General features: G+C 37.2%; 2 pseudogenes; one reads left to right on the plus strand and one right to left on the minus strand.

Moving 5' to 3' along the window:
• Positions 1-378: 378 nt before the first annotated feature.
• Positions 379-1,095, minus strand: LOC122747316 (annotated as a pseudogene).
• Positions 1,096-16,838: 15,743 nt separating this feature from the next.
• The window catches only part of LOC122747317, a 36,394-nt pseudogene continuing 31,792 nt past the window's right edge, over positions 16,839-21,440 (plus strand).

Here is a 21,440-nt window from a genome sequence, read left to right on the forward strand (position 1 = left end):
TAGGTAAAAATATTCCTCATCATAAATCTTTCTATTCAAATCAGTTGCCTTATAAAACATTGCAGATGTCATAATTGTTAAAATAGCAATTTACCAAAATGTAGTTAACTGTTGCTGTTTGCTTCCTATGTTTGTAAAGGAAAGGAAATGTCAAAACCCTCTGAAAGTTGCTGTTTCGGATTTTAACCCCTTGGTAACAAGAACCAAGTTCCCCATTGCATTAGCACCTAACTGTCAAGGGGTTAAAGTAACCAGCACAATGATTGTAACCAGAACTTTTGATTGTAGCATTTGGCAGAACTGAAAGGAAAGGAAGGAGTACTACATGTTGAAGGGCCTGCGGGTAACAGAAGCAGATACTGGGGAGAAGATGAAATGTCATATGAAGTCTTCAAAGTCTTGAGAATATCCTCCATCACAGCCACCATTGTTTGCAAGATCATCTTTCATTGTAGCCTTTAATCCCCCTCCAGGAAGCACACCTTTCTTCTTTTTTGGTGTTGCTTTGCTTTCTTGTTTATGTTTTTCACTGCATAGTACTGTCAATGAATTGGTAATCTTTCAAGTCATCAATTTCTAATGAAATACTAATGCTTCAAAGAAGATGCAATCATATAGAGATTTGTCATACTGTGTAATTTCATCTTTTAGTAACTTGTCAAATTCTGTGACGTCATCTTTTGAAGCGGGATTCATGGCATCTATACCACAGATTGACTTATTAACACCAAAGGTTTCTTTTGCTAATTCAAGGTCGACCTCTTCCTGTAATTTCTTTAGCAATAATTGTTCTTGTGGAAGTTCCTTAGATTCTTCTGGCTCTTCCAACCTTTTCTTAATTTATTACTGTCTTTTTTTTTCTATTGCCATTCTTTCTCCTTGATTTTCTTCTTTTCTGAAACTTTCGTTTCTGGTTTTACCTCTGTCTCCTATTTTTTGTTTCTCTTTATTATCTTTATGCCAGTTTTCTTTGACGTCTTCATCCTCATCTTTGCCCTCCTAGCTGTCTCCGTCAGCCGCACCCCCCTCCACCTTCTGCATCCACAATTCCACTGAGAACGTGTCCATGTCTCGGGAATCCAAACCCCACCCCATCCCCTGTCCTCCCCTGCCCCCGCCCCTCAGCCTCCACCACCTCAGGCCTGTGTGTGTGAGTGCGAAAGGGAGAGAAGGGAGGAGAGCTAGAGAGGGCAATGAAGTCAGTCTAGTCTTTTTTTGGGGGGGGGGGCAATGAGGGTTAAGTGACTTATTCAGGGTCATACAGCTAGTAAGTGTCAAATGTCTGAAGCCGGATTTAAACTCAGGTCCTCCTGAATCTAGGGCCGGTGCTTTATCCACTGTGCCACCTAGCTGCCCCCTAAGCCAGTCTAGTCTTAAAAAATCCTAAGGTGACTTTTTCAAGAATCTTATTTAAGAAAACTCAGTCTATCCCCAAAAGCAAATGTGTCCCATACTGGTTAAGACTGCTTACCATTTCCAGGACAGAAGTCTCCTATTTTTATATCACTATGATATTATAAAGTTTTATTCATCCATCCTGCCTTTACTCAATAAAGAATAACTCCAAAGGTCACGACCTCATTGTCAATTTAATATGATTCCCTCAGTGCTTACTATAGTGTTCTTCACCCTGGGAGTTCTACTTGAATGACTAATTTAAATAAAGAAGGGAAATTTCAAAGTGGAACAACTGTTGTAATCATTTTCTCACTGTCAGATGTTTGTTGCTGGTAGGAGATCACAAGAGAGTCATTAACATGGGACCCTGGGCTCATTTCTACATGGTCATGTATCTAACCAGGAGGAAAGTGTTACATGTGTTTCACACCAAAATTCTCTGAAATTCTAAGTTTCTATAGTCTTCAGTTTCTTTCATTTTTTTCTAATCTAACCCCATGCTTGGGTCAGGCTTTTTATCTTATAAAAATGACATTTTTATACCACTCAGAGAGTTCATTAGTATGATATTCTCTAGATCATGATGAATCTTTTCCTTTCTTCTGCAGAGATTTCATAGGGAGACAGTGGGGTACAGCTGAAAGTATTGGGTAAAATGCCATTTCCCCCAGAAGTTAAAAAGCTAGACAATTTGAAAATGAATATCAATTAATTAAAATAAAAATTTTTAAATAAGTTCTCACAATGGCAGGATTCTTAGCCACCGTCCTAGGAGTATTGGATCCTGTCGTCAAACTACTGAGGCTAAGTTGGAAGAAATTCAGGATTCATCCTAGCTAAGCCAAACCTAAAAACCCTCTAAAGCATACCTGATAAGCCAGCCCACTTGAGACCTCTAGTAGTGAGGAACTTCCTGAGGCATACCATTCTACTTTTGGAGAGCTATAATTATGTAAAAGTACTTTCAAAGCATCTCAGAAAAATTGACCCTCTCCCTAATTTCTCCTGATTTCTTCCTAAAGCCAAGCAGAATACCTTTAACCTCTCCTGTACATTTAATGTGTATGCTCTGATCTCATTCTCTCAGGGAAGGCCATCTACTTTCCCTTTCAGCATGCCAGTCCTGCTACTGGATGTGAACCCTGTAGACTCCCTGTTCCATTTAACACTTAACACTGAGTAGCTTTTTACAAAGTGATATTTACTTCAAAAAATAAAGAGTAACATTTTCCTTCAGTACCTGCAGGGCAGAAGTAGAAGAGATTGAGGAATGCTCATACTGGTAGGAGCAGGGAAAAACAAACAGAAAAGACAGGTAACTAGGAGGAGAAATTGGCAAAATAGTGGTAAATACAGCAATATGTATGAGGACCTAAAAAAAAAAAAAACTCAGTTCTTCCAATAAAAGATTGTTGGTACCTCTGGAGAGACAAATTTTATTAGAGTAATGAGGTCTGAGACCATATTACAAAGGATTCATGAGTGAGAAAATTAAGTGCAGGTAAATAGTGTAGACAACTTTTCCTAGAAGTTTTGTTTGTGGGTTTTTTGTTTGTTTTCTTTTGGTGAGGCTATTGGGGTTAAGTGACTTGCCCGGGGTCAAACAGCTAGTAAGTAAGTGTCAAGTGTCTGTGGCAGGATTTGAACTTAGGTCCTCCTGAATCCAGGGCCTGTGCTCTATCCACTGTGCTACCTAGATACCCCCTAGAAGTTTTAATTAGAAAAAGAAGAAAGATATACGATATTCGTTTAAGGACCTGGTGGGGTGTAGTGAAGGTTTTCTTAAACATGGAGGAGATGATCAATTTTATAGTTTTTAGGGAAAGAATTTGGACAGAAATATAGAGAGAGATTGAAGATTAGTAAAATAGAGGGGAGGACTGAAGAGGCAATCTGCTGGATAAAAGAATCAAAGGCACTGACATGGAGAAAAGGCAACTCATTTTAAGAGACTACAGGAATGAGAGAATGGAGGATGATGACAAGGAACTTGGAGAAGAAAAGAGAGGGAGGAAGTTCATCATGAATGGTTTAATAGTTTTTGTTTTTATTTGCTGTTCTTTTTTTAATAAGAGGTGAATTCCTCAGATAAGAAAGGGGAATATGTGGAGGCTAAGATGAAAAGTCACAATTTGAAAGAGCTTCTGTGGGGAACAGGATAGGGAATCATTTAGGGAGGAATAAAGGACCTAGTTGACATTAGTTGATATAACTTCATAATATACTCACTAACTCAGTTGTCTTAACTACCTCTAGCTCCATCTGCAGAATATGAATGGGAGCAGAGGAAGATTGTAGAATTTTTTCAACAGAAGAACAAAACACAAAGGATTAACTGAGTGACTACCAAGTCACAGTTAAGTTGATGCAGGGGGCAGATAGTGGCACAGTCCATAAAGCACCAGTCCTGGATTCAGTGGGACCTGAGTTCAATCTGGACTCAGGCACTTGACGTAAGTCACTTACCCTCATTGCCCTGAAAAAAAAAATCAAACAAACAAACACAGAAAAGAATTTGATGCAGGGGAGGTAGTATGAGAAAAAAGTACAAGTGCTAGAGTGGATAGCCAGGTAGCAATGTCATGAGGAAACAACAGGTATATGGAAAGAATATGCTAGGAAGCAGTTCAGAATTTAGGAAAGCTTGCCCATTATGGAAGGGATATATGGAAGGCATCGTCAAAGGGGTTTAAGTGGGATATGGAATTTCAGAGGCTGGGGGATGACTGAATAGGAGGGGACAGGTGGAGGCATTTTAATTCTAGGCAGTGAATAATTAGCTAATTCAGGGATGGGGAGAGTTATAGGGAGAAGTTTGCTATCCATAGAAGTGGTAGAAGTATTAGATATTTCTCAGTGAGACTTAAATCTCTCTGATTCATTTTCTCCCCCATCCAGGACTCATGTTTAGCAAAATAAGATGAACAATTAACTTTTATTCAGACCAGAAAAAGTAAATCCACAGAAAATAATTACAGCTCAAATAATCATTCACTTATTTCTTTCCCCATTTTACCAAAGTAATTTGATTCCCAAGCCCATGAAAGACTCAGAACCACAAAAGGAAAACTTTTATTTTAACAAAATAATTTTAGCAAAAAAATAACAAAATAAAAATTTTCTTCTAGTAGTGTTATATTTGCATCCATTTTTGTCCCCCACAGACTCTTCATATCCTTCTTCTATGCACTCCCCATTCTAATTAGGGAGTACACCTGTGTTTCTTAGACACCTAAAAAAATTGACCTCTTGCTCTCATCCAATCCACAACCATGATATATATATATTGTCTTCTCTGGTTACATACACAAATAGGAAAAGAGGAAATTCTATGCTACCTGCTATTCTGTGTTCTCACTCAGATTATCTGCAGGCCCTGCCCATTATATTAGGTATTGGCACAAATCATACAATATCCATTAATTTACACATGTGGGGAGGAAAAAGAACAAGTACTGGACAGCTAGGTGGCACAGTGGATAAAGCACCGGCCTGAATTCAGGAGGACCTGAGTTCAAGTCTGACCCTTGACACTTACTAGCATGTGACCCTGGGCAAGTCACTTAACCCCCATTGCCCTTAAAAAAAAAAAGAACAAGTATTTATTAAGTATCATGTGCCAGACACTGTCCCTAAATGTTTTTACAAATATCAAATCTGATATACATACCAACCCTATGAGGCAGGTGCTGTTATGATTTCACTTTACAGTTGAGGGAATGAATCAAAGAAAGGTTAAATGATTTGCTCAGGTCACGCAGCTAGTAAATATTTCAATATGGATTTGAACTGAGGACTTCCAGACCTTAGGTCCAGTATTCTATACACTGGGCAGGTAGGTAGTGCAGTGGAGAGAGCACTGGGCCTTGAGCAAGGAACATCTTTAGTTAAAATCTAACCTCAGACACTAGTAGATGTGTGACCCCAGGTGAGTCAATTATATCTGTTTGCCTCAGTTTCCTCATCTGTAAATTTGCTAAAGAAGGAAATGGCAAAGCAATCCGTGGTTTTTTGGCCAAAAAAAGAAAAAAAAACAAACAAAAAAAGACAAAACAAAACAAAGGTCACAAAAAGTTTTACATAACTGGAAAATGACTGAATAATCAGTACATCCTCACATTCTAGAAAGAATCAATTTGTAAGGAAGCATTATTTTGAATTATATTTCTTTGAAATTTGTATTACTTGAAGGAATAATGAGGTTTTCTTATATAAATAGTAAATTTATGCTAGATCAAGTATTTTTCTTATTTTTTCACAATTAAAAGATTTGATTATAAACACAATTATTCCTTTAGAAACTCCACTGAGATTTATATTCCTCTCCTGGAATGCTCTCTACAAGTTGCAATGAAGCAGAATGTTTAGATATGCATTTCAAACAGAAAAATAGCATAATTTGGTCCTCATAAAGCATGTTATGCCTTATTTCATTTAAAAAATTTAAGACAGCAAGTTACCCTATGACCAGGAAATCACAAAATAAATGACTACTTAATCAAACCTGAGTTATTGAAATATTTCTTTGTACTGTTTTGCATGAGGGTTCAAATATGAATGTAAGAAATGAAAGCAGTTAGTGATAATTTACTGCAGTCTTTGAAGTGAAGGGAAAGAAATATAGAGAAAGAGAGGGGGAGATGGAAGGAGGAAAGGAAGGTAGGAAAAAGGAAGGAAGGAAGAAAGGGAAAGAAACAAACAAAGAAATGAAGAGAGAAAGTTAAAGAGAGGAAAAGAGAAATAAAGACAGAGGGAGAGGGGCAGCTAGGTAGTGCACCGGCCCTGAATTCAGGAAGGCCTGAGTTCAAATCCAGCCTCAGACACTTGACACTAGCTATGTGACCTTGGGCAAGTCACTTAACTCCTATTGCCCTACCAAAAAAAAAGACAGAGGGAGGGAAAGTAGGAATGATGGAGACAAAAAACAAAAGAGAAAGTGAAAGAAAAAAGGGAGAAATAGGAGAGAGGAAAGGGAGAGGAAAGAAAAAGAGAGAGAAGGAAAAATAAAGAGAAAAAATGAAAGGGAAAGAAGAAAAGAGAGATGAATAAAAGAGATGAGAGGGAGGTAAGAGAATAGAGAGAGAGAGAAGGAGAGGAAAGGGAGAAGAAAGGTAGAAGAGGAGAGGAAGGGAGAAGAGAGGAGGCATTTGTTTCTTCTCACACTTCCCACTCTTACTCACTTCTATCACAGTGCCAGAGCTGTTGTTTGTCCTTCCTTCTTTAAGAAGACCGTGACAGATATCAAGACTTGCAATAAAAAGGATTTAAGTGAGGGAAGGATGTGCAAGGCCACCAACCTCACTATCTCCTCCAGAACCATCTAGGTCTAGTGGCAAGATAGATAGATAGATAGATAGATAGATAGATAGATAGATAGATAGATAGATAGATAGATAGATAGATGGATGGATGGATGGATGGATGGATGGATGGATGGATGGATAGATATAGATATAGATATAGATATAGATATAGATATAGATATAGATATAGATATAGATATAGATATAGATATAGATATAGATATAGATATAGATATAGACATAGACATAGACATAGACATAGACATAGACATAGACATAGACATAGACATAGACATAGACATAGACATAGATATAGATATAGATATAGATATAGATATAGATATAGATATAGATATAGATATAGATATAGATATAGATCAGGATGGCTACAGATGACCCTGGATGTCCAAGGTAATTGGTGTTAATGACTTACCCAGGGTCACACAGCTATGTGTGATGCAGATAGGTGAGATTTAAACTCAGGTCCTTCTGAGTCCAGAGCCAGTGCTTTATTCACTGTGCCACCTAGCTGCCCCTATAATGGCAGAGAAAGGTGAAATAGGAATAAAGAATGCCCTGAAATTTAGTGAATTTTACCAGGCCAGCCTTGCAAATATGACACACACAAAAAAGTTTTTATTTAATGGACCAAAAATAACTTTGCACAGGCTGTTTTCTGTAATTTTCAACATGATTATAAACACTCTCAGGCTTTTCTAAAAAGATATACATTTTCACTGAATATGTTCTCTTGGAGCAAGAACAACATTAGCTTGGGAATGCATTAGTAGGGATCAGAACACCTGATCATAAAAAAAAAGTTTCAATTGGGTGAATTATTATTTTAAGTGAGTAACATTTATATTTCTTTTTGTTTTGTTTGTTTACTTGTAGAAGCAGTGTTCAAGTCCTACAAGCATCAATATTGTCTATAAGCAAGAGATTAAACCTCTCAGCATCATGGACAACTCTTAAAAATTATAAATTGAAAAGGGAATACCAACATGCATTAGTAGAGGCAGTTATCTTACTCAGAATTTCCCATAAGCATCTAGTCCTTCTCCTTGGGATTTCATTGTTATAAGCAACTCCTGAGGAGGAAATCTTCCTCTGCCAAAGCAGATCCACAGGTGTACTTCAGCTTATTCTCTTGGAATGTTTCTTTCACTTCATAAGGTTAAATGCGTTGAAAGCAGGAATTTCTGGAGGGAACTCCAAGGCAGTTAGAAATTCTTAATGAAGTGTTTATCACATCAATTGGTGATTCATTAAGAAGGCCACAAACCTCAAGAGAATCAAATTGGGCAATGAGAGAAATAATGCTTCAGTCTATATTCAGACCCACCCAGTTCTTTTTCTGAAGATGGATTGCATTTTTCCTAAGTCCCTCAGAGTTGTATTGGATCTTTGCATTGCTGAAAACAGCTAAGTCATCTTACAGTGTTGCTGTTATTTAGTATACAGTATATTTCACTTTACATCAGCTCATGTCTTTTCAAATTTTTCTGATAGCATCCTGCTCATCATTTCTTTTCTTTTCTTTTCTTTTTTTTGTCATCATCATCCAACAGATATTTATTTTATTTTTTCCAGTTACATGTAACGGTAGTTTTCAACATTCATTTTAATAAGATTTAAATTTCCAAATTTTTCTCACTCTGTCCCTTTCCTCCCCACATCCACAAGACATCAACCAGTTTATATATGTACAATCACAAGTGCTCTTATTATCACTTCTTTCTATGGGGGTGGATAGTATGCCTTAGTCCCTGGGATTGTCTTGGATCATTGTATTGCTGAAAGTACTTAAGTCATTCACAATGCTCATCAAACAATACTGCTGTCACTATGCACAATGCTCCCAGTTATGCTTACTTCACTAATACATCAGTTCATGAGTCTTTCCAGGTTTTTCTGGAATCATCCTGTTTGTGATTTCCTATAGCACAATACCATTCCACCACAATCATATACCACAGCTTCTTCAGTCATTCCTCAATTGATGGACATTCACTTGATTCCCAATTCTTAGCCACCACAAAGAATTACTATAAATATTTTTTGTACAATTTCCCCCCTTTTCTCTTTTTCAAGATTTCTATTGTTCATTGTTTCTCTCCATTATATTCCCTTCCCCATGTTAGTGACTCTATTATCTATCTTCTTTCACCCTATCCTTCTTCAAAAGGGATTTGCTACTGTCTGGTCCCCCCACCCCCTGAATTTGCACTCCCTTCTTTTGCCTCTCTCTCTTTATCCCCTTACCCTCCTATTTCCTATTTCCCTGCAGGGAATATATATATAAGGAACTGCTTCTATCAAAAGAGGATAAAAAATCCTGAGAGAGGCATGAACTGTTGGTACTTGCTCTTGGCTCTTTGGCTTGTCGATCTTCTGAACTCTCTTGGGTCTCCTTGAGACCATGTACTGTCTCTCTAAGAGAAGAGAAGATAGATAGACATGTGGTCAATATATATATTATAATATAATATAATAAAAATAATAATATGCTTACCCCCCCCATAAAAAGAAAGGTTATGCTCAGTTTTGCTGGATACATGATTCTTGGTTGTAATCCCAATTCCTTTGCCCTCTGGAATATCATATTCCTTGCCCTCCAGTCCTTTAATATAGAAGCTGCTAGATCTTGAGCTATCCTGAGTGGGGCTCCACAGTGCTTGAATTCTTTCTTTTGGGCAGCCTGCAATGTTTTCTCCTTGACATGAGAGCTATGGAATTTGGCTATAATATTCCTGGGAATTTTCCTTTGGGGATCTCTTTCAGGAGGTGATTGGTGGATTCTTTCAATTTCTATTTTACCTTCTGCTTCTAGAAATTCAGGGCAATTTTCCCTGACAATTTCTTGGAATATGATGTCTAAGCTCTTTCCTTGATCATGGTTTGCAGGTAGACCAATAATTTTCAAATTATCTTTCCTGGATCTATTTTCCAGGTCAGCAGTTTTTCCAAGAAGATGTTTCACATTGCCCTCTATTTTTTTAAAATTCATTTGGATTTGCTTTATTGTGCCTTGGTTTCTCATAAAGTCACTAGCTTCCATTTGTTCAATCTTAATTCTTAGGCAATTAGTTTCATCAAAGAGCTTTTATACCTCCTTTTCCATTTGGCCAATTTGGATTTTCAAGTTATTGACTTTTTTCTCATGTCTTTCCTGCATTACCTTCGTTTCTCTTTCCATTTTTTCCTCTACTTCTCTAAGTTTATCTTCAAAGTCCTTTTTGAGCACCTCTATGGCCTGAGACCAATTCATATTTTTCTTGGAAGCTTTAGGCCCTGACATTGACATCTTCCTCTGAGGGTGCACCTTGATCTTCCTTATCACTAATGAAACTTTCTATGGTCCTCAACTTTCTCTGTCTGCTGATCTCACCTTTCTTTTACTTGACTTTTAGCTCCTTAAATTGTGGCACTGTTTCCAGGATGCACTATCCCAAGCTTCAGAAGGTCCCAGGTGGTATGATTTAAGAAGAAGCAGGTTCTTCACTCACCTTGCCTGTTCCCTGGTCCATAGATGATGCCAGACCAACTTGCTAATCAACCAACTTTGTGTATTGTGGTTGTTAGCTCTGAGGAACCTGTGTCCCTCCCCAACCTGGGCCACTGCTACTCAAGCCTACCTCCTGGTTCCCAGCAAGGGTGGAAAAAACCCCAAGTTCTGCCTCAGCACCAGCCGAGACCCCTGTAATCTCCCCCCAACCCCCACCAAGGGCTAAACTCTCTCACCAGACGTGAGCTTAGTTCCAGATGACACTGGCACTGCAGCTGATTCTGAGGCTCTGGGGGGTCTCTTTCTCTTCTGAGGTTTTTCTGGGACTGGATCTGTGTCAGCGTGACTGTGAGGCTTGGGCTCCACTCCTGTCTCAACACAGCAACTCCCTCCATCCTACCTTCCAAACTGTCCTCTGTAGGAGATGATTTCAGCACATTCTTCTGTGGGTTTTGTTGATTCGGTATTGTCCTATGGCATTTATTTGCCTACTATCATTTCATAAAGCACAAAAGTGTTCCATCATAATCTCATCCCCACAAATTGTTCAGCTATTCTCCAATTGATGAGCATCTCCTCTATTTCAAATTCAACTTTATATTTTATCTCTTTTTGTATAGTGACCTAATATTGGTTAGATTGCATGGTTTTACAGCCCTTTGGCCATAGTTACAATTGCTCTACAGAATGTTTGAATCAATTTACAACTTCACCAAGATTGCATTAATGTCTTATTTCCTAAATATTCCTACATTTGTCATTTCCCTCTGCTAACCTAACTTCCTATCAAATAGGCATAAGGCAGTACACAGAATTGTTTTGATCTCCATCTTTCCAATCAATAATGAGTTAGAGCATTTTTTCATAAGGTATAGGTAGCTTTGATAATTTGATTATTTTTTAAAATTCACTCAATTCTCTTTCTGTTTGAGAAATGAGGCCTGTCACACAAACTTGCTTCAATTTTTTTTCACATTTTACTATTGCTCACTGTATTTCTCTTCATTTTATTCCCTCCCTGTGACAATATTCTTTTTTCTATTTTGTTTCACCCATCCCTCCTCAAAAGTATTTCCTTTGATTGCCTCCTCCCCCAATCTGTCCTCCTTCAATACCCCCCATCCTTTCCCCTCTTGTATTCTTGCAGGGTAAGGATAGATTACTATAGCCAATTAAGTGTGTATGTAATTCCCCACCTTGAGCCAATTCTGATGAGAGTAAGGGTCACTCACTCCCCTGCACCTCCCCCATCTTTCCCTCCATTCCACAGGCTTTTTCTTGCTTCTTTTATGTGAGAAACTTTAAAACATTCCAAATGAATGAAAAAATAGAGAGCAATGTGAAATATCTCCTTGGAAAAACAGCTGACCTGAAAAATAGATCCAGGAGACATAATTTGAAAATTATTAGACTACCTGAAAACCATGATAAAAAAAAAGAGCTTTGACATCATTTTCCAAGACATTATCAGGGAAAATTTCCCTGACAGAAGGTAAAATAAAAATTAAAAGAATCCACCAATCACCTCCCAGGAATATTATAGCCAAATCCCAGAGCTCCCAGGTCATGGAGAAAATATTGCAAGCAGCCAGAAAGAAACAATTCAAGTACCATGGAGCCACAGTCAGAATAACAAAAGATCTGGCAGCTTCTATATTAAAGGATCAGTGAACATGGAATATGATATTCTGGAGAGGAAAGGAATTGGGATTACAATCAAAAATGACCTACCAATCAAAACTGAAAGGAAGAGTGTGGGGGAACAGGACTTCAATGAAAAATAGGACTTTCAGGCATTTGTGAAGAAAAGAACTGAACTGAACAGAAAATTATAGTCTCATTTGATCCTCATTTCTCCATCTTTTCTAGAAATAGTCATGAAAGATTTGGCTAGTTGGATGGTTTACTAATTCCCTTGGTCTATATGTCTAATAAGAAAGAAAGAAATGTAGAGTTTATCAAGTCTAACATCAAATAAGGCCATGTGTCATTGATTCCAGCTTCAATGTTCTATGAAAATGAGACAAAATTGCAGTTCTTGTTCTCATTACTTTATTTCTTAGTCAGTAACATATTAAATATCAAATTATTATAAAACTATATTCCCTTTAAAGAAAAATAATATTCAAAGTAGAATTTGTACCTAAATAAATTATAATGCATATATGTTATGCATCCACATGTGTATATATATATGCACACAAATACATACATACATTGTGTTGTTAACTGAAGGCAGAAAGCCAAATAAGATGGTCTTTTAAGATAGGTACTAAATTTTTAGTATTCTAAATGTATATAAAATTTTAGTTATAAACCAGGAGAAAAAATGTATTTCTAAGAAGATGGAATTGTTATACATTAATTTGAAATTTTTAGGAAATATGTCATATGTATAATGAATTAACTGCAATTAGTTTGTTGTATTTTCCAGGAACCAATCAGAAGAGCTAAAATCCTGACAGAAAAATACTTACACCCTAAAGGAACAACTTCATTGGTGACAGTTAAGAAATCTAATTAATTGTGAAATTCATCTTAATCTACTGGTCAAGACAACCAAAAGCCATTAAAATATTGATTGAACTCCTTCTGAAAATAGATGTTAATTAACAGTCTTTAACAAGGGAAGTGTCTTACATAGCTTTATGGAAATCATATAAATATATGTAATTATAATTCAAAAGACAAATTTTCTTTATGTATTAACTACATTCTTTTAACCCTTTTTTCTTCACCATTTCCTATACAATTTGTTCATTCCCTTCTTACTCATACAATTCCACATTTCTAGAATGAACCCATGCTAGATGTGTGAAACTGGATAAATCATTTTATATTAGTGTCACACCTTTCTCATCTATGAAATAGAAATAATAATATCTCCCCTAAAAATAACTCTTCCAGACCTCTTGTAACCAAAGCACTTGATAAACTTTAACATATATATTTGGGATACAATATAATTAGGAACAATTGTAATTATTCCCTGTTGATATTTATCATTTCCTTTAACTTAAGACCCACCTCATTCAGTATTTTTCCATCTCCAATATTCCCCTATCCAATACAACCTATATATCAATAATAGATACTCTTGCTATTGAAGAAGTCTAAAAGCTCAATGAATATCAATTGTACAGACTAGTTGGACCCTAGTAAAAATATTTTAAAATCATGAAAATTTGTCTCATAATGTGCTCCAAGTGCTCTACCTAATTGGATTGTTATTCATTCTCCAAACAGATTCCTTTCTTCTATATTTGGTCTCCTTCTCACATCCTTCATATCCAGAGTATCATACCTCATACCTTGTATCTGCCTTCCATTGCTAGGAAAGGAGAAACTATGGAAAACATGGTAAGGAGTTTTAATGCACTGAGGGAATGTGATGAGGGAATCTAAGACTATCTGGAGAGAAAGTATGGGCAGAGGAAAGAAAAGACTTGTTTTACCTACTTGAATCCTTTCCTCCTAAGCTGATAAATAATCAAAGGATCATAAAATCATATAGTTAGAGTTGGAGGCTCTACTGAGATCATCTATCTCAACTCTTTCCATTACAACTTGAAGAAACTGAGATGAGAAAAGCTAAGTGATTTGCCAAAATCCAAACCTAGGATCTTTCACTTCAAATGCAATGCTCTTACTATGGAAGGAATTATGGGCAAAAAACATCTATCATCTTTATTTACATGAGAGGTATCCTGATCAGAAAAGCATAGAGGAAGGAAGAACTGTTTTAAAGTCTTACTACAGTAAGACTTGCTTTAATACTCCTGGCAAGTTACCAAACTTCTCTAAGGAAGCCAAGAAAACTCTTTAAGTCAATCAGTCAGTCAATTACCAAGTCAGACATTTACCAAGAATTTACTATGTGCCAGGTACTCTGCTAATACAAAGAAAGACAAAACGTGGTATCTTGGAGCCCTTAAGGATCTCACACTTGAAGGGGCCAAATTTTAATTGGGGAATGTTAGCTTGGCAGCTCGCTCAATATTGGGGCAAGGAAGGAAAACAACAGTCTCCCTCAAAAACAGAACAGGGTTTATTAACAAGAATGAACTTAAAAAAACAAGCAAGATCAATAGAATTAAGGGAAAGGGAAAAAACGGGGGAAGGGAAATGATATAACCTGCATAACCCCACCACCCAGGGATCAGCTGAGAACACACAGCTGCATCCTGTTGCTTTCCAGCTTCAAGCTAGAATGGTGAAACTCCTCCCTTCTCCTTCCCAGCAGACCCCAGCCTGACAACACACAGACCCAAGCCAATTAGCTGGTAGCCCTGACTGACAGTCACATGACTGCCCTCACTGGGATTCAAGTCATTATAATTTTGCCAGGCTCATGGTGATGGCTACAACCAGTGGGTGGAGCACAGTGACATTGTAGAGGTGTGGCAACTGAGGATGCCTGAGCCCCAGGCCAAGTTTCTCTAAATTCTATTCTAGATGGGTCATTTAATTAATGGACCCCACAATTAATTCTTTACATTACCCCCCCTTTGTTTCATCAAGAAACATGGGGTGTTTCCTTGATGGAACAATAAATAATAAACAATAAACAATAAATTTTTTAAAATAACAGAATATCATAACCTATGCTCACAAACAATATACTAATAAAAATATAGGAAAGGGAAAATACATATTACAGATGATGTATATAGTAACAGAAGGAAAAACAAAAACCAAAAATGTTCATTTAGAGTCCTTGAAACCTTTTCTTTGTTGAGTGTTAAGATGCCATCAGAGGGACTGGATTCTGGTCCAGATTCTGGATTCTGGTCATCTCTGGATACTTTTACTTCTTTAGTATAGCATTTTCAATGATCAAATTAAACAGCAAGAGTTCTTCAAAATATAACTCACATAGAACAAATTTAAACTGATACATACAGCATATTACATTCCCCCCCTTTGGAGGATACTTATACCCATATATAATACAGAGTTGAGGCATTTATGACATCAATAACACTTTTTACTGCCATATGTCTGGATCAAGGCCAAATTTGGTAATGTGTCCATGATGACACTTGAAAATGTTATTAGAAGGTTACCATAACACATGGTGTGGTTCTGTAGACATCCAATAATTGTGCGAGGCCTCAGGTGGATGGATTCTGACCATGCCACCAGACTGAGTGAAAAAGCCAAGTTAAGTTAAACCAGGTTCATGTGTTATGGCTAATATGACACCAGACCATTTTTGGAGTGATCATAAGCAAACTATGGATTTCCTGAATGTATTTTGCTGTCCTCTTAGCCTCCATCAGGGTATCTTACGTGTACTTGTCTCTCCTAGTGTTGTACATATCTTCCTTCCAGGGCCTGCATTGTGGAGTTGAACCATCTCCATCAAGTTCATTGTAAGAGCAATTAGTCTCTGAAATGATAAGTTTCCATAAATCATAAATCTCATATTAATTTCGCCAAAGATAATATGATGGTAAAAATGCATGCTACACTGCATAACTTAGGATATACTTGAAAAAATATATATATATATATAATATATATTAGACAAGTGACATCAGCCCTGTGGGTTGATGTGTATTAAATATAGACCTTAACTGTGAAATTACTGACTTCAGATTCTGATCAAACCTAAGTATACGTTCCTTCATGCACTCAGATCCTTTGGACTGAAAGGGCTATATGTTTTACTCTGTACTCCTCTGAGTATGGTCTGTAACATCCTTCAGGGGGAACAGTTTTCTGTTGATCTGATCTCTAAAGGCTGTTCTAAATCTGTTTCTGAACTCAGGTCATCTCCAGTAGAGAGAGCTGTTCTGGCATCCCCTCTGAACACGTGGTCTACTTATGTCATATCTGTTCCTCTCTTTACAGCTTTTTTGGGGAAAATGCCACATTACAATCAATGACAAAATGAGAACTAAAAATTATAGCCATTTGAGCTATGATTATACTAGTATAGTAAAGTTCAAATTTAGTTGTAATGCTTCCAGTAATATACATTGGGAAATATAAACTATCCCATACCAATGTTCAAAGATTTTTTTACTGTGTTTGGAAGGAGGAAATCAGTAATGCTATGAATAAGTATTGAGCAAGCTAATAGCTTAAATTGGGACAATATGCTGTCCCAAAATATACCAATTAGAATATACAAGGGGGGAGCCAAATAGTCTATCATGGTGCTGTTTAAAATGGACCAGCTTTTCTCTGATCAGCAAGATAAATGCTAAGGTTTTTTTAAGAGCAAGGGAGATTGACTAAGTGAGGCAGTGGGGGAGAGGTAAGAAGGTCCCCAGTTTTGTTGGCTCATGGCCAAATAAGGGGGGGGTAAAGAAATTCATTATGTTAATCAACTCCTGGCTGGCTCATCACACTCTAATCATATTCTAAAGGGGGAGTAGGTATAAAAATAATTATGTTCAAAAAAGTTCTGCATTATGCACATACTATATGTGTTTACACATAAATAAAATATACATAAGTGTATAATTAAATGGGGTGTAGTCTCAGGGGCAAGACCCTAGCTGTGTGTATTCTGGGAGAGGAACAGATAAGTATGCGCAAAAAGCCTCTTGAAGAAGACAATATTTGCTCTGACTTCTGAATGAATACATGGAAAGTGAGTTAACAGGGTTAAAGTGAGGATGAAGACCAATCTTGGCTTCAGAAATTCAGAAATAGTCTATGAAAAGGCTTCAAGACCAGAGATGGAGTGTAAGGAACAGCAAGAATGTTAATATCTCTGGAACATGGCATGTGTAACAAGACCAGAAAAGCAGGAAGAGACAAGGTTGTGAAGGGCATGACAATCAAAACAGAGAATTTTATATTAAATCTGGCAGGTAGTAAGGAGTCGATTAATTGAGTCAGAGCAGGGGCATTAAATGGTTACACGTGAAATTCAGAAAAAAAATAAATTTGGCCACTGAGTAGAAATTTGACTGAAGTGAGAAAGAACTTAAGGCAAGGAGAATGACCAAAAAGGCTGTTGCTATAATCTAAGCATAATGTGACAAGCACCTGTACTAGGCTGATAGGGCAGCTGGGTGGCTCAGTGGATAGAAGAACAGGCCTGAAGTCAGGAAGACGCCGCTTCCTGAATTCAAATCATCTTCAAATCCTTACTATCTATGTGACACTGGGCAAGACACATTACCCTGTTTGCCTCAGTTTCCTCATCTGTAAGATGAACTGAAGAAGGAATTGGCAAACCACACTAATAGCTCTGCCAAGAAAACCCCAAAGGGTGTCACTAAGAATTAGACATGACTGAAATGACTGAGTGACAACAACCAGGCTGGCATCTGTATGAGTGAAGAGGTGGCATATATGACAAATTTTGTAAAAGTAGAAAACTTGACAACATATAGTATATGTGTGATATGTGCAAGGGAGGAGATTACGGCTATGAGTCTAGGTAACTGGGACAGTTGATGGTATCATTGTCCAGAGAATTTATGGGGATAATTTGGTCTATTTTTTTATCTGTAGATTTTGACAGAGGATATCCAGTTCAAGATGTCTAGTAAAAAGATGTTGATGAGAAACTAGAATTTAGGAGAAAGATTGGGGCTGAATAAATAAATCTTTGAATCATCTTCATAGAGATACTTTCTAGACTCATGGGAACTGAAGAAATCATAGAATGAGAGAGTATAAATTAAAAAGAAAAGAGGACAGAAAAAAGAACCTTCAAGGAAAATCTAAGGGGGACAGCTGGTGGTGCAGTGGATAAAGCACTGGCTCTGGATTCAGGAGGACTGGAGTTCAAATCCGGCCTCAGACACCTGACACTTACTAGCTGTGTGACCCTAAGTAAGTCAATTAATCTTCATTGCCCCACAAAAAAAGGAAGAACTAGGTAAAAAGACTGAACAGTCAAATAGCTAGGAAGAGAACCAAGAGAGAGCAGAAAGCAATCTCATGAAAATTTAGAGAGAAGAGATTATCCAGAACTGGTTGGATAGCAGTGTCAAAGGCTACTCAAGGAAGCTCAAGAAGCATGAAATTCAAGAAGAGGCCAGTAGATCTGGCAATTAAAAGATCATTAAAAGATCACTGGTGGGGCAGCTAGGTGGCGAAGTGGATAGAGCACCGGCCCTGGAGTCAGGAGTACCTGAGTTCAAATCCGGCCTCAGACACTTAACAGTGACTAGCTGTGTGACCCTGGGCAAGTCACTTAACCCCAATTGCCTCACCAAAAAAAAAAAAAAAAAAAAAAAAGATCACTGGTAACTTTGAAGAGAACAGTTTCAAGCTACAGAGTTGCTGACCTGTGGATATACTTTTCCACCACTGTAGGAAGCCCTATAATGAAACAATTAAAATTAAAATTTTATTCCACTTCTTGAATATTTGTTGAATATAATGTCTCTCCAGGTGTTCTATTTAATGAAACTTTATTATGTAAAATATGCAGATCAATTATATCCGAATATTTGACTATAATTTCATGACACAGAAGACCCAAAAACTACTGTTGAATGATTCAATTTAATTAAAATTTAGGCAGCCCTTACATTAGCAGCTTTCTTCAAACCACCAAGAATTTCAGAACTAAACAACAAAATGGGCAACAGAAAAGACATTAATTCACTTGGCAGCTAGATGGTGCAATGAAAAATGTTGGCTCAGAGTCAGCAAGAATTGATTTGAATCCTGCCTCAGACACTAGCTGTGTGACATTGAACAAGTCACTTAAACTCTCTCAGCTCCTCCATCTGTAAAACGTAGGTATCAATTATCCCATAGGCATCTTCTTTGCATTAATGAGATAGCATACATAAAGCACTTTGAAAACCTTAAAGTTTTATAGAAATACTGGAATTATTATCAATTGCTACAGTAGAGCCATGATAAAGGAGCTAGGTGGTGCAACAGAAAGCACTTAAAGCCTAGAGTAAGGAAGACCTGAGTTCAAATCCAACCTCAGACACTTACAAGCTATGTGACCCTGGGCAAGTCACCTTAAACTTGTTTGCTCAGTTTCCTCAACTGTAAAATGATCTGGAGAAGGACAAATCATTTCAGTAATCTTTGCCAAGACAATGCAAATATGTCATGAAGAGTCAGACACGAATGAAATGACTGAACAATATAAGTGCCATGACACAGGCCATAATTACTTCTTGGGTTAGCAGCCATACAGGAAAAAATTCAAGAAAAGAACCCTGCCTAGGTCAGGCTTTTCATTCAGAATGTAAGGAATGTTAGCACTTCCCATTTATGACATGGTTTCCAATACACAAATCACAGGCTTTCAGTTCATGGATGAGTAAACATTTGAGTGGTAATGTATTTTCGATTTGGGCTTTATATTTCTGCATCACTTTTGATGGTCTCTGCTTTATTGTTCTTGATACACTAATATATATCCTTCTTTTAGAGGAAATAAACTATTTTATGGAGTCTGAATGACTTATTAGAAGAAGAAAATTCCAAAGTTAAATGTCCTTCAACAAACATATAATCAGGTATATATTATTAGTATGCATATAGATGCATTATGTATTATGAATTGTGTACTTATGTATTGTGTAGTGCACACAAACACCTATGTGTGTGCATGTGTTGTGCATTAAAATATTATATTAGACCAACATGGTTTTATGTTTTTCTTCAACTAATAGACATCTACTCAGTCCCTTTTTTTTTTTTTGCTAATACAAAGAAGGTGTTATAAATAATTTGTTAAAAAATGGTACTTTCTTTTTTTCCCCTAATCCTTTTGGGGTATATGACTATCAGTCAAATTCCTGCATTAAATAGCATGGTCTTTTAGTCATTTCATTCACTAATCTAAATTACATGAACTTAGAATGATTGGACCTATGCATAGATCCTCCAATAATATTTAGTATCTGAGATTTTCCATAATCTCACAAATGCCTCTTTCTTTTATCTCTTTACCAATTTGTTGGGTGTCACATAAAACTCAGAGTTTTCTAGAATAATATTTATCTTATAAAATAGTAGTTTTATATAAAATTGACTTCTTTGTGTGGGATATTGTGAAAAAATAGACATTAAGTCATTGTTCAACAACTTTGTGTTATTAAACAAATAAGGAATACCATATGGACAGGTTCAAACAAGGTTGTTCAAGCAGCTAGATTGTCACATATCTGAAACAAGAGACTTTTTTGTTCAACTGTTTATAATAAACTTTTTTGGAAAATTTTTCGCCAAAACAAGTTCATCCTCTTAAACAACATCCGGTTAAAATGGGCTTATGAAAGGTAAAAATCAAAGCACATATATTCTTAAATTTATTCTAGCAATAATCTAGAACAAAAGTGATACTGAACAATGACCACAAAATCCCTGAACAAACATCAGTATGCTACTTCTTTTATCCAAGAACTGCACAAAAAGACAACTTGAATCTGCAGGAAAAAGGCAGTAAAAGCTCAGACTTCCTGACACAATTACTCAAAAAAAAAAAAACCCAAACACAGCCAGACAACTCCTGGAGCAGCAGAACCCACAAAAAGATGGCTGAGATTATTTTCCAGCCAAAGACACCTTGGAAGTTCAGCAGAAAGGGGAGCCAGGCTGGGAGTGGAGTCCAGCCCCGCAATCATGCCAACACAGGTGCAAGCCTAGGCAGACTGCACCAGAGAAAATTACTACCGAGCCTTTGAATCAGCTACAGTGCCAGAGTTTTCTGCAACATAAGATCAAGGTCTGATGAGAGGGCCTAAACAAGGCTGGCCGGGTGGGGGGGGGCGAGTCTACAGGGGTGTAGGCAGGAGCTAAGGAAAATTTGGTATGTCCTACCCCGCCTGGGAAAGACCAGGAAGAAACCTTGAAATGGTGGCTCAGATTTGGGGAGGGTGCATGCTCTTCAGAACTAGCAAACACACAGCACATAAAGTTTTGCTGGCAGGTTTATTGGCAAGTTGCCCTGGGGTTATCGATCAACCAAAGTAAGGGCCAAGCAAGTGAAGAAACTGCACTTCATTAGATCATAACACCTGGGACCCCCTGAAGTTTGGGACAGTATATCCTGGAAGCAGGACCCCATGCTAAGAAGGATTTAAAAGTCTAGTGAAAGACTGGCATGATGAGCAGTCAGAGAAAGTTGCTAACCATAGAAAGCTTCTTTAGTGACAAGGAAGATCAAGGTGACCCCTCAGAGTAGGATAGCAACATCGGGGCCCCTATATCTAAAGCTTCCAAGAAAAATACAAATTTGTCTCAGGCCATAGAGGCACTCCAAAAGGACTTTGAAGATAAAATTAGAG

Source organism: Dromiciops gliroides, chromosome 3 (genome assembly GCF_019393635.1).
Source record: "Dromiciops gliroides isolate mDroGli1 chromosome 3, mDroGli1.pri, whole genome shotgun sequence".
NCBI lineage: Eukaryota > Metazoa > Chordata > Mammalia > Microbiotheria > Microbiotheriidae > Dromiciops > Dromiciops gliroides.